Below are 9,723 nucleotides of genomic sequence, written 5' to 3'. Positions count from 1 at the left end.
CGATAGGCTCAGGGATTTAGTTCCTACGTTTGTGTAAATAACGAGACGTCTATGAAACGGCTGAATATTGGTGCGACTATGTGACCTATATAGCACATTAAACGAGTAATGCCTGTAAGAGCAAGCAATTTTAAGATAATTCGAAGAATTATCATTATCCTACGGAGGCTAAGAATCCCATGATTATCAACTAGCTATTACAAGCTGAGCAAATGAATTTCCTTTAAAATAGGTTTAAAACATAGGGAGGTTCTGACCGAGTGGGCATGCTCTGGAGCCTCTTTGCTCGTGAGATTAGAAAAACAGTCCTCTGGGCCGGATTTGAACCAGCGACCTATGGATAACTGTGAATCCTCCACTACAGTCCACCGCTCTACCAACTGAGCTACCAGAGGCTCTGCTTACTTTCTTATTCGTACTGATTGCTTTAGCTCCGTCCCTGTCTTTCGTTTCCACACACAGCTACTCAGCGCGGCCATATAGACGCACAGAAATGCAGCCATCGGCTGCAACTGCAAACATTGCCCAGATTAAGTTTTATAATGCCCGATCGTATCAATTAGGTTAAAAAATGCAAGTAGGAAGTGTCTGAAGCATGTCAGAGCACTGCTAAGTGTATTTACGAGTCCCATGCTTCTGTCTGGTTCCATGGTGTAACGGTTAGCACTCTGGACTCTGAATCCAGCGATCCGAGTTCGAATCTCGGTGGAACCTTCGTTTAGTCTAAATTTTCTGTAATAAGCATTTCTCGCCGAAGAAGTAGCAGCGATAGGCTCAGGGATTTAGTTCCTACGTTTGTGTAAATAACGAGACGTCTATGAAACGGCTGAATATTGGTGCGACTATGTGACCTATATAGCACATTAAACGAGTAATGCCTGTAAGAGCAAGCAATTTTAAGATAATTCGAAGAATTATCATTATCCTACGGAGGCTAAGAATCCCATGATTATCAACTAGCTATTACAAGCTGAGCAAATGAATTTCCTTTAAAATAGGTTTAAAACATAGGGAGGTTCTGACCGAGTGGGCATGCTCTGGAGCCTCTTTGCTCGTGAGATTAGAAAAACAGTCCTCTGGGCCGGATTTGAACCAGCGACCTATGGATAACTGTGAATCCTCCACTACAGTCCACCGCTCTACCAACTGAGCTACCAGAGGCTCTGCTTACTTTCTTATTCGTACTGATTGCTTTAGCTCCGTCCCTGTCTTTCGTTTCCACACACAGCTACTCAGCGCGGCCATATAGACGCACAGAAATGCAGCCATCGGCTGCAACTGCAAACATTGCCCAGATTAAGTTTTATAATGCCCGATCGTATCAATTAGGTTAAAAAATGCAAGTAGGAAGTGTCTGAAGCATGTCAGAGCACTGCTAAGTGTATTTACGAGTCCCATGCTTCTGTCTGGTTCCATGGTGTAACGGTTAGCACTCTGGACTCTGAATCCAGCGATCCGAGTTCGAATCTCGGTGGAACCTTCGTTTAGTCTAAATTTTCTGTAATAAGCATTTCTCGCCGAAGAAGTAGCAGCGATAGGCTCAGGGATTTAGTTCCTACGTTTGTGTAAATAACGAGACGTCTATGAAACGGCTGAATATTGGTGCGACTATGTGACCTATATAGCACATTAAACGAGTAATGCCTGTAAGAGCAAGCAATTTTAAGATAATTCGAAGAATTATCATTATCCTACGGAGGCTAAGAATCCCATGATTATCAACTAGCTATTACAAGCTGAGCAAATGAATTTCCTTTAAAATAGGTTTAAAACATAGGGAGGTTCTGACCGAGTGGGCATGCTCTGGAGCCTCTTTGCTCGTGAGATTAGAAAAACAGTCCTCTGGGCCGGATTTGAACCAGCGACCTATGGATAACTGTGAATCCTCCACTACAGTCCACCGCTCTACCAACTGAGCTACCAGAGGCTCTGCTTACTTTCTTATTCGTACTGATTGCTTTAGCTCCGTCCCTGTCTTTCGTTTCCACACACAGCTACTCAGCGCGGCCATATAGACGCACAGAAATGCAGCCATCGGCTGCAACTGCAAACATTGCCCAGATTAAGTTTTATAATGCCCGATCGTATCAATTAGGTTAAAAAATGCAAGTAGGAAGTGTCTGAAGCATGTCAGAGCACTGCTAAGTGTATTTACGAGTCCCATGCTTCTGTCTGGTTCCATGGTGTAACGGTTAGCACTCTGGACTCTGAATCCAGCGATCCGAGTTCGAATCTCGGTGGAACCTTCGTTTAGTCTAAATTTTCTGTAATAAGCATTTCTCGCCGAAGAAGTAGCAGCGATAGGCTCAGGGATTTAGTTCCTACGTTTGTGTAAATAACGAGACGTCTATGAAACGGCTGAATATTGGTGCGACTATGTGACCTATATAGCACATTAAACGAGTAATGCCTGTAAGAGCAAGCAATTTTAAGATAATTCGAAGAATTATCATTATCCTACGGAGGCTAAGAATCCCATGATTATCAACTAGCTATTACAAGCTGAGCAAATGAATTTCCTTTAAAATAGGTTTAAAACATAGGGAGGTTCTGACCGAGTGGGCATGCTCTGGAGCCTCTTTGCTCGTGAGATTAGAAAAACAGTCCTCTGGGCCGGATTTGAACCAGCGACCTATGGATAACTGTGAATCCTCCACTACAGTCCACCGCTCTACCAACTGAGCTACCAGAGGCTCTGCTTACTTTCTTATTCGTACTGATTGCTTTAGCTCCGTCCCTGTCTTTCGTTTCCACACACAGCTACTCAGCGCGGCCATATAGACGCACAGAAATGCAGCCATCGGCTGCAACTGCAAACATTGCCCAGATTAAGTTTTATAATGCCCGATCGTATCAATTAGGTTAAAAAATGCAAGTAGGAAGTGTCTGAAGCATGTCAGAGCACTGCTAAGTGTATTTACGAGTCCCATGCTTCTGTCTGGTTCCATGGTGTAACGGTTAGCACTCTGGACTCTGAATCCAGCGATCCGAGTTCGAATCTCGGTGGAACCTTCGTTTAGTCTAAATTTTCTGTAATAAGCATTTCTCGCCGAAGAAGTAGCAGCGATAGGCTCAGGGATTTAGTTCCTACGTTTGTGTAAATAACGAGACGTCTATGAAACGGCTGAATATTGGTGCGACTATGTGACCTATATAGCACATTAAACGAGTAATGCCTGTAAGAGCAAGCAATTTTAAGATAATTCGAAGAATTATCATTATCCTACGGAGGCTAAGAATCCCATGATTATCAACTAGCTATTACAAGCTGAGCAAATGAATTTCCTTTAAAATAGGTTTAAAACATAGGGAGGTTCTGACCGAGTGGGCATGCTCTGGAGCCTCTTTGCTCGTGAGATTAGAAAAACAGTCCTCTGGGCCGGATTTGAACCAGCGACCTATGGATAACTGTGAATCCTCCACTACAGTCCACCGCTCTACCAACTGAGCTACCAGAGGCTCTGCTTACTTTCTTATTCGTACTGATTGCTTTAGCTCCGTCCCTGTCTTTCGTTTCCACACACAGCTACTCAGCGCGGCCATATAGACGCACAGAAATGCAGCCATCGGCTGCAACTGCAAACATTGCCCAGATTAAGTTTTATAATGCCCGATCGTATCAATTAGGTTAAAAAATGCAAGTAGGAAGTGTCTGAAGCATGTCAGAGCACTGCTAAGTGTATTTACGAGTCCCATGCTTCTGTCTGGTTCCATGGTGTAACGGTTAGCACTCTGGACTCTGAATCCAGCGATCCGAGTTCGAATCTCGGTGGAACCTTCGTTTAGTCTAAATTTTCTGTAATAAGCATTTCTCGCCGAAGAAGTAGCAGCGATAGGCTCAGGGATTTAGTTCCTACGTTTGTGTAAATAACGAGACGTCTATGAAACGGCTGAATATTGGTGCGACTATGTGACCTATATAGCACATTAAACGAGTAATGCCTGTAAGAGCAAGCAATTTTAAGATAATTCGAAGAATTATCATTATCCTACGGAGGCTAAGAATCCCATGATTATCAACTAGCTATTACAAGCTGAGCAAATGAATTTCCTTTAAAATAGGTTTAAAACATAGGGAGGTTCTGACCGAGTGGGCATGCTCTGGAGCCTCTTTGCTCGTGAGATTAGAAAAACAGTCCTCTGGGCCGGATTTGAACCAGCGACCTATGGATAACTGTGAATCCTCCACTACAGTCCACCGCTCTACCAACTGAGCTACCAGAGGCTCTGCTTACTTTCTTATTCGTACTGATTGCTTTAGCTCCGTCCCTGTCTTTCGTTTCCACACACAGCTACTCAGCGCGGCCATATAGACGCACAGAAATGCAGCCATCGGCTGCAACTGCAAACATTGCCCAGATTAAGTTTTATAATGCCCGATCGTATCAATTAGGTTAAAAAATGCAAGTAGGAAGTGTCTGAAGCATGTCAGAGCACTGCTAAGTGTATTTACGAGTCCCATGCTTCTGTCTGGTTCCATGGTGTAACGGTTAGCACTCTGGACTCTGAATCCAGCGATCCGAGTTCGAATCTCGGTGGAACCTTCGTTTAGTCTAAATTTTCTGTAATAAGCATTTCTCGCCGAAGAAGTAGCAGCGATAGGCTCAGGGATTTAGTTCCTACGTTTGTGTAAATAACGAGACGTCTATGAAACGGCTGAATATTGGTGCGACTATGTGACCTATATAGCACATTAAACGAGTAATGCCTGTAAGAGCAAGCAATTTTAAGATAATTCGAAGAATTATCATTATCCTACGGAGGCTAAGAATCCCATGATTATCAACTAGCTATTACAAGCTGAGCAAATGAATTTCCTTTAAAATAGGTTTAAAACATAGGGAGGTTCTGACCGAGTGGGCATGCTCTGGAGCCTCTTTGCTCGTGAGATTAGAAAAACAGTCCTCTGGGCCGGATTTGAACCAGCGACCTATGGATAACTGTGAATCCTCCACTACAGTCCACCGCTCTACCAACTGAGCTACCAGAGGCTCTGCTTACTTTCTTATTCGTACTGATTGCTTTAGCTCCGTCCCTGTCTTTCGTTTCCACACACAGCTACTCAGCGCGGCCATATAGACGCACAGAAATGCAGCCATCGGCTGCAACTGCAAACATTGCCCAGATTAAGTTTTATAATGCCCGATCGTATCAATTAGGTTAAAAAATGCAAGTAGGAAGTGTCTGAAGCATGTCAGAGCACTGCTAAGTGTATTTACGAGTCCCATGCTTCTGTCTGGTTCCATGGTGTAACGGTTAGCACTCTGGACTCTGAATCCAGCGATCCGAGTTCGAATCTCGGTGGAACCTTCGTTTAGTCTAAATTTTCTGTAATAAGCATTTCTCGCCGAAGAAGTAGCAGCGATAGGCTCAGGGATTTAGTTCCTACGTTTGTGTAAATAACGAGACGTCTATGAAACGGCTGAATATTGGTGCGACTATGTGACCTATATAGCACATTAAACGAGTAATGCCTGTAAGAGCAAGCAATTTTAAGATAATTCGAAGAATTATCATTATCCTACGGAGGCTAAGAATCCCATGATTATCAACTAGCTATTACAAGCTGAGCAAATGAATTTCCTTTAAAATAGGTTTAAAACATAGGGAGGTTCTGACCGAGTGGGCATGCTCTGGAGCCTCTTTGCTCGTGAGATTAGAAAAACAGTCCTCTGGGCCGGATTTGAACCAGCGACCTATGGATAACTGTGAATCCTCCACTACAGTCCACCGCTCTACCAACTGAGCTACCAGAGGCTCTGCTTACTTTCTTATTCGTACTGATTGCTTTAGCTCCGTCCCTGTCTTTCGTTTCCACACACAGCTACTCAGCGCGGCCATATAGACGCACAGAAATGCAGCCATCGGCTGCAACTGCAAACATTGCCCAGATTAAGTTTTATAATGCCCGATCGTATCAATTAGGTTAAAAAATGCAAGTAGGAAGTGTCTGAAGCATGTCAGAGCACTGCTAAGTGTATTTACGAGTCCCATGCTTCTGTCTGGTTCCATGGTGTAACGGTTAGCACTCTGGACTCTGAATCCAGCGATCCGAGTTCGAATCTCGGTGGAACCTTCGTTTAGTCTAAATTTTCTGTAATAAGCATTTCTCGCCGAAGACGTAGCAGCGATAGGCTCAGGGATTTAGTTCCTACGTTTGTGTAAATAACGAGACGTCTATGAAACGGCTGAATATTGGTGCGACTATGTGACCTATATAGCACATTAAACGAGTAATGCCTGTAAGAGCAAGCAATTTTAAGATAATTCGAAGAATTATCATTATCCTACGGAGGCTAAGAATCCCATGATTATCAACTAGCTATTACAAGCTGAGCAAATGAATTTCCTTTAAAATAGGTTTAAAACATAGGGAGGTTCTGACCGAGTGGGCATGCTCTGGAGCCTCTTTGCTCGTGAGATTAGAAAAACAGTCCTCTGGGCCGGATTTGAACCAGCGACCTATGGATAACTGTGAATCCTCCACTACAGTCCACCGCTCTACCAACTGAGCTACCAGAGGCTCTGCTTACTTTCTTATTCGTACTGATTGCTTTAGCTCCGTCCCTGTCTTTCGTTTCCACACACAGCTACTCAGCGCGGCCATATAGACGCACAGAAATGCAGCCATCGGCTGCAACTGCAAACATTGCCCAGATTAAGTTTTATAATGCCCGATCGTATCAATTAGGTTAAAAAATGCAAGTAGGAAGTGTCTGAAGCATGTCAGAGCACTGCTAAGTGTATTTACGAGTCCCATGCTTCTGTCTGGTTCCATGGTGTAACGGTTAGCACTCTGGACTCTGAATCCAGCGATCCGAGTTCGAATCTCGGTGGAACCTTCGTTTAGTCTAAATTTTCTGTAATAAGCATTTCTCGCCGAAGAAGTAGCAGCGATAGGCTCAGGGATTTAGTTCCTACGTTTGTGTAAATAACGAGACGTCTATGAAACGGCTGAATATTGGTGCGACTATGTGACCTATATAGCACATTAAACGAGTAATGCCTGTAAGAGCAAGCAATTTTAAGATAATTCGAAGAATTATCATTATCCTACGGAGGCTAAGAATCCCATGATTATCAACTAGCTATTACAAGCTGAGCAAATGAATTTCCTTTAAAATAGGTTTAAAACATAGGGAGGTTCTGACCGAGTGGGCATGCTCTGGAGCCTCTTTGCTCGTGAGATTAGAAAAACAGTCCTCTGGGCCGGATTTGAACCAGCGACCTATGGATAACTGTCAATCCTCCACTACAGTCCACCGCTCTACCAACTGAGCTACCAGAGGCTCTGCTTACTTTCTTATTCGTACTGATTGCTTTAGCTCCGTCCCTGTCTTTCGTTTCCACACACAGCTACTCAGCGCGGCCATATAGACGCACAGAAATGCAGCCATCGGCTGCAACTGCAAACATTGCCCAGATTAAGTTTTATAATGCCCGATCGTATCAATTAGGTTAAAAAATGCAAGTAGGAAGTGTCTGAAGCATGTCAGAGCACTGCTAAGTGTATTTACGAGTCCCATGCTTCTGTCTGGTTCCATGGTGTAACGGTTAGCACTCTGGACTCTGAATCCAGCGATCCGAGTTCGAATCTCGGTGGAACCTTCGTTTAGTCTAAATTTTCTGTAATAAGCATTTCTCGCCGAAGAAGTAGCAGCGATAGGCTCAGGGATTTAGTTCCTACGTTTGTGTAAATAACGAGACGTCTATGAAACGGCTGAATATTGGTGCGACTATGTGACCTATATAGCACATTAAACGAGTAATGCCTGTAAGAGCAAGCAATTTTAAGATAATTCGAAGAATTATCATTATCCTACGGAGGCTAAGAATCCCATGATTATCAACTAGCTATTACAAGCTGAGCAAATGAATTTCCTTTAAAATAGGTTTAAAACATAGGGAGGTTCTGACCGAGTGGGCATGCTCTGGAGCCTCTTTGCTCGTGAGATTAGAAAAACAGTCCTCTGGGCCGGATTTGAACCAGCGACCTATGGATAACTGTGAATCCTCCACTACAGTCCACCGCTCTACCAACTGAGCTACCAGAGGCTCTGCTTACTTTCTTATTCGTACTGATTGCTTTAGCTCCGTCCCTGTCTTTCGTTTCCACACACAGCTACTCAGCGCGGCCATATAGACGCACAGAAATGCAGCCATCGGCTGCAACTGCAAACATTGCCCAGATTAAGTTTTATAATGCCCGATCGTATCAATTAGGTTAAAAAATGCAAGTAGGAAGTGTCTGAAGCATGTCAGAGCACTGCTAAGTGTATTTACGAGTCCCATGCTTCTGTCTGGTTCCATGGTGTAACGGTTAGCACTCTGGACTCTGAATCCAGCGATCCGAGTTCGAATCTCGGTGGAACCTTCGTTTAGTCTAAATTTTCTGTAATAAGCATTTCTCGCCGAAGAAGTAGCAGCGATAGGCTCAGGGATTTAGTTCCTACGTTTGTGTAAATAACGAGACGTCTATGAAACGGCTGAATATTGGTGCGACTATGTGACCTATATAGCACATTAAACGAGTAATGCCTGTAAGAGCAAGCAATTTTAAGATAATTCGAAGAATTATCATTATCCTACGGAGGCTAAGAATCCCATGATTATCAACTAGCTATTACAAGCTGAGCAAATGAATTTCCTTTAAAATAGGTTTAAAACATAGGGAGGTTCTGACCGAGTGGGCATGCTCTGGAGCCTCTTTGCTCGTGAGATTAGAAGAACAGTCCTCTGGGCCGGATTTGAACCAGCGACCTATGGATAACTGTGAATCCTCCACTACAGTCCACCGCTCTACCAACTGAGCTACCAGAGGCTCTGCTTACTTTCTTATTCGTACTGATTGCTTTAGCTCCGTCCCTGTCTTTCGTTTCCACACACAGCTACTCAGCGCGGCCATATAGACGCACAGAAATGCAGCCATCGGCTGCAACTGCAAACATTGCCCAGATTAAGTTTTATAATGCCCGATCGTATCAATTAGGTTAAAAAATGCAAGTAGGAAGTGTCTGAAGCATGTCAGAGCACTGCTAAGTGTATTTACGAGTCCCATGCTTCTGTCTGGTTCCATGGTGTAACGGTTAGCACTCTGGACTCTGAATCCAGCGATCCGAGTTCGAATCTCGGTGGAACCTTCGTTTAGTCTAAATTTTCTGTAATAAGCATTTCTCGCCGAAGAAGTAGCAGCGATAGGCTCAGGGATTTAGTTCCTACGATTGTGTAAATAACGAGACGTCTATGAAACGGCTGAATATTGGTGCGACTATGTGACCTATATAGCACATTAAACGAGTAATGCCTGTAAGAGCAAGCAATTTTAAGATAATTCGAAGAATTATCATTATCCTACGGAGGCTAAGAATCCCATGATTATCAACTAGCTATTACAAGCTGAGCAAATGAATTTCCTTTAAAATAGGTTTAAAACATAGGGAGGTTCTGACCGAGTGGGCATGCTCTGGAGCATCTTTGCTCGTGAGATTAGAAAAACAGTCCTCTGGGCCGGATTTGAACCAGCGACCTATGGATAACTGTCAATCCTCCACTACAGTCCACCGCTCTACCAACTGAGCTACCAGAGGCTCTGCTTACTTTCTTATTCGTACTGATTGCTTTAGCTCCGTCCCTGTCTTTCGTTTCCACACACAGCTACTCAGCGCGGCCATATAGACGCACAGAAATGCAGCCATCGGCTGCAACTGCAAACATTGCCCAGAT

The 9,723-nt window shown here is 43.8% G+C and overlaps 25 non-coding genes across 25 annotated transcripts; 12 read left to right on the top strand and 13 right to left on the bottom strand.

The window, feature by feature from the left end:
* Positions 1-306: 306 nt before the first annotated feature.
* Positions 307-395, bottom strand: Trnay-gua (transfer RNA tyrosine (anticodon GUA)). Its single transcript is given in 2 exon segments — positions 307-342; positions 359-395. It is a non-coding gene; the product is annotated as a tRNA-Tyr (tRNA).
* A 247-nt stretch (positions 396-642) lies between these two features.
* Positions 643-714, top strand: Trnaq-cug (transfer RNA glutamine (anticodon CUG)). The gene has a single exon. It is a non-coding gene; the product is annotated as a tRNA-Gln (tRNA).
* A 358-nt stretch (positions 715-1,072) lies between these two features.
* Positions 1,073-1,161, bottom strand: Trnay-gua (transfer RNA tyrosine (anticodon GUA)). Its single transcript is given in 2 exon segments — positions 1,073-1,108; positions 1,125-1,161. It is a non-coding gene; the product is annotated as a tRNA-Tyr (tRNA).
* A 247-nt stretch (positions 1,162-1,408) lies between these two features.
* Positions 1,409-1,480, top strand: Trnaq-cug (transfer RNA glutamine (anticodon CUG)). Its single transcript has one exon. It is a non-coding gene; the product is annotated as a tRNA-Gln (tRNA).
* A 358-nt stretch (positions 1,481-1,838) lies between these two features.
* Trnay-gua (transfer RNA tyrosine (anticodon GUA)) lies at positions 1,839-1,927 on the bottom strand. The gene is given in 2 exon segments: positions 1,839-1,874; positions 1,891-1,927. It is a non-coding gene; the product is annotated as a tRNA-Tyr (tRNA).
* Positions 1,928-2,174: 247 nt separating this feature from the next.
* Trnaq-cug (transfer RNA glutamine (anticodon CUG)) lies at positions 2,175-2,246 on the top strand. The gene has a single exon. It is a non-coding gene; the product is annotated as a tRNA-Gln (tRNA).
* Positions 2,247-2,604: 358 nt separating this feature from the next.
* Positions 2,605-2,693, bottom strand: Trnay-gua (transfer RNA tyrosine (anticodon GUA)). The gene is given in 2 exon segments: positions 2,605-2,640; positions 2,657-2,693. It is a non-coding gene; the product is annotated as a tRNA-Tyr (tRNA).
* Positions 2,694-2,940: 247 nt separating this feature from the next.
* Positions 2,941-3,012, top strand: Trnaq-cug (transfer RNA glutamine (anticodon CUG)). Its single transcript has one exon. It is a non-coding gene; the product is annotated as a tRNA-Gln (tRNA).
* A 358-nt stretch (positions 3,013-3,370) lies between these two features.
* Trnay-gua (transfer RNA tyrosine (anticodon GUA)) lies at positions 3,371-3,459 on the bottom strand. The gene is given in 2 exon segments: positions 3,371-3,406; positions 3,423-3,459. It is a non-coding gene; the product is annotated as a tRNA-Tyr (tRNA).
* Positions 3,460-3,706: 247 nt separating this feature from the next.
* Trnaq-cug (transfer RNA glutamine (anticodon CUG)) lies at positions 3,707-3,778 on the top strand. Its single transcript has one exon. It is a non-coding gene; the product is annotated as a tRNA-Gln (tRNA).
* A 358-nt stretch (positions 3,779-4,136) lies between these two features.
* Trnay-gua (transfer RNA tyrosine (anticodon GUA)) lies at positions 4,137-4,225 on the bottom strand. Its single transcript is given in 2 exon segments — positions 4,137-4,172; positions 4,189-4,225. It is a non-coding gene; the product is annotated as a tRNA-Tyr (tRNA).
* Positions 4,226-4,472: 247 nt separating this feature from the next.
* Trnaq-cug (transfer RNA glutamine (anticodon CUG)) lies at positions 4,473-4,544 on the top strand. The gene has a single exon. It is a non-coding gene; the product is annotated as a tRNA-Gln (tRNA).
* Positions 4,545-4,902: 358 nt separating this feature from the next.
* Positions 4,903-4,991, bottom strand: Trnay-gua (transfer RNA tyrosine (anticodon GUA)). The gene is given in 2 exon segments: positions 4,903-4,938; positions 4,955-4,991. It is a non-coding gene; the product is annotated as a tRNA-Tyr (tRNA).
* Positions 4,992-5,238: 247 nt separating this feature from the next.
* Trnaq-cug (transfer RNA glutamine (anticodon CUG)) lies at positions 5,239-5,310 on the top strand. Its single transcript has one exon. It is a non-coding gene; the product is annotated as a tRNA-Gln (tRNA).
* A 358-nt stretch (positions 5,311-5,668) lies between these two features.
* Positions 5,669-5,757, bottom strand: Trnay-gua (transfer RNA tyrosine (anticodon GUA)). Its single transcript is given in 2 exon segments — positions 5,669-5,704; positions 5,721-5,757. It is a non-coding gene; the product is annotated as a tRNA-Tyr (tRNA).
* A 247-nt stretch (positions 5,758-6,004) lies between these two features.
* On the top strand, positions 6,005-6,076 carry Trnaq-cug (transfer RNA glutamine (anticodon CUG)). The gene has a single exon. It is a non-coding gene; the product is annotated as a tRNA-Gln (tRNA).
* Positions 6,077-6,434: 358 nt separating this feature from the next.
* Trnay-gua (transfer RNA tyrosine (anticodon GUA)) lies at positions 6,435-6,523 on the bottom strand. Its single transcript is given in 2 exon segments — positions 6,435-6,470; positions 6,487-6,523. It is a non-coding gene; the product is annotated as a tRNA-Tyr (tRNA).
* A 247-nt stretch (positions 6,524-6,770) lies between these two features.
* Trnaq-cug (transfer RNA glutamine (anticodon CUG)) lies at positions 6,771-6,842 on the top strand. The gene has a single exon. It is a non-coding gene; the product is annotated as a tRNA-Gln (tRNA).
* A 358-nt stretch (positions 6,843-7,200) lies between these two features.
* Positions 7,201-7,289, bottom strand: Trnay-gua (transfer RNA tyrosine (anticodon GUA)). The gene is given in 2 exon segments: positions 7,201-7,236; positions 7,253-7,289. It is a non-coding gene; the product is annotated as a tRNA-Tyr (tRNA).
* Positions 7,290-7,536: 247 nt separating this feature from the next.
* On the top strand, positions 7,537-7,608 carry Trnaq-cug (transfer RNA glutamine (anticodon CUG)). The gene has a single exon. It is a non-coding gene; the product is annotated as a tRNA-Gln (tRNA).
* A 358-nt stretch (positions 7,609-7,966) lies between these two features.
* Trnay-gua (transfer RNA tyrosine (anticodon GUA)) lies at positions 7,967-8,055 on the bottom strand. Its single transcript is given in 2 exon segments — positions 7,967-8,002; positions 8,019-8,055. It is a non-coding gene; the product is annotated as a tRNA-Tyr (tRNA).
* Positions 8,056-8,302: 247 nt separating this feature from the next.
* On the top strand, positions 8,303-8,374 carry Trnaq-cug (transfer RNA glutamine (anticodon CUG)). The gene has a single exon. It is a non-coding gene; the product is annotated as a tRNA-Gln (tRNA).
* Positions 8,375-8,732: 358 nt separating this feature from the next.
* On the bottom strand, positions 8,733-8,821 carry Trnay-gua (transfer RNA tyrosine (anticodon GUA)). The gene is given in 2 exon segments: positions 8,733-8,768; positions 8,785-8,821. It is a non-coding gene; the product is annotated as a tRNA-Tyr (tRNA).
* Positions 8,822-9,068: 247 nt separating this feature from the next.
* Trnaq-cug (transfer RNA glutamine (anticodon CUG)) lies at positions 9,069-9,140 on the top strand. The gene has a single exon. It is a non-coding gene; the product is annotated as a tRNA-Gln (tRNA).
* A 358-nt stretch (positions 9,141-9,498) lies between these two features.
* On the bottom strand, positions 9,499-9,587 carry Trnay-gua (transfer RNA tyrosine (anticodon GUA)). Its single transcript is given in 2 exon segments — positions 9,499-9,534; positions 9,551-9,587. It is a non-coding gene; the product is annotated as a tRNA-Tyr (tRNA).
* Between the last annotated feature and the right edge of the window lie 136 nt (positions 9,588-9,723).

The sequence above is a fragment of the Schistocerca cancellata genome, chromosome 2 (genome assembly GCF_023864275.1).
Source record: "Schistocerca cancellata isolate TAMUIC-IGC-003103 chromosome 2, iqSchCanc2.1, whole genome shotgun sequence".
Classification (NCBI taxonomy): domain Eukaryota; kingdom Metazoa; phylum Arthropoda; class Insecta; order Orthoptera; family Acrididae; genus Schistocerca; species Schistocerca cancellata.
Note: the sequence above shows the minus strand (reverse complement) of the source record. Positions and strands in the feature narration are given on the sequence as shown.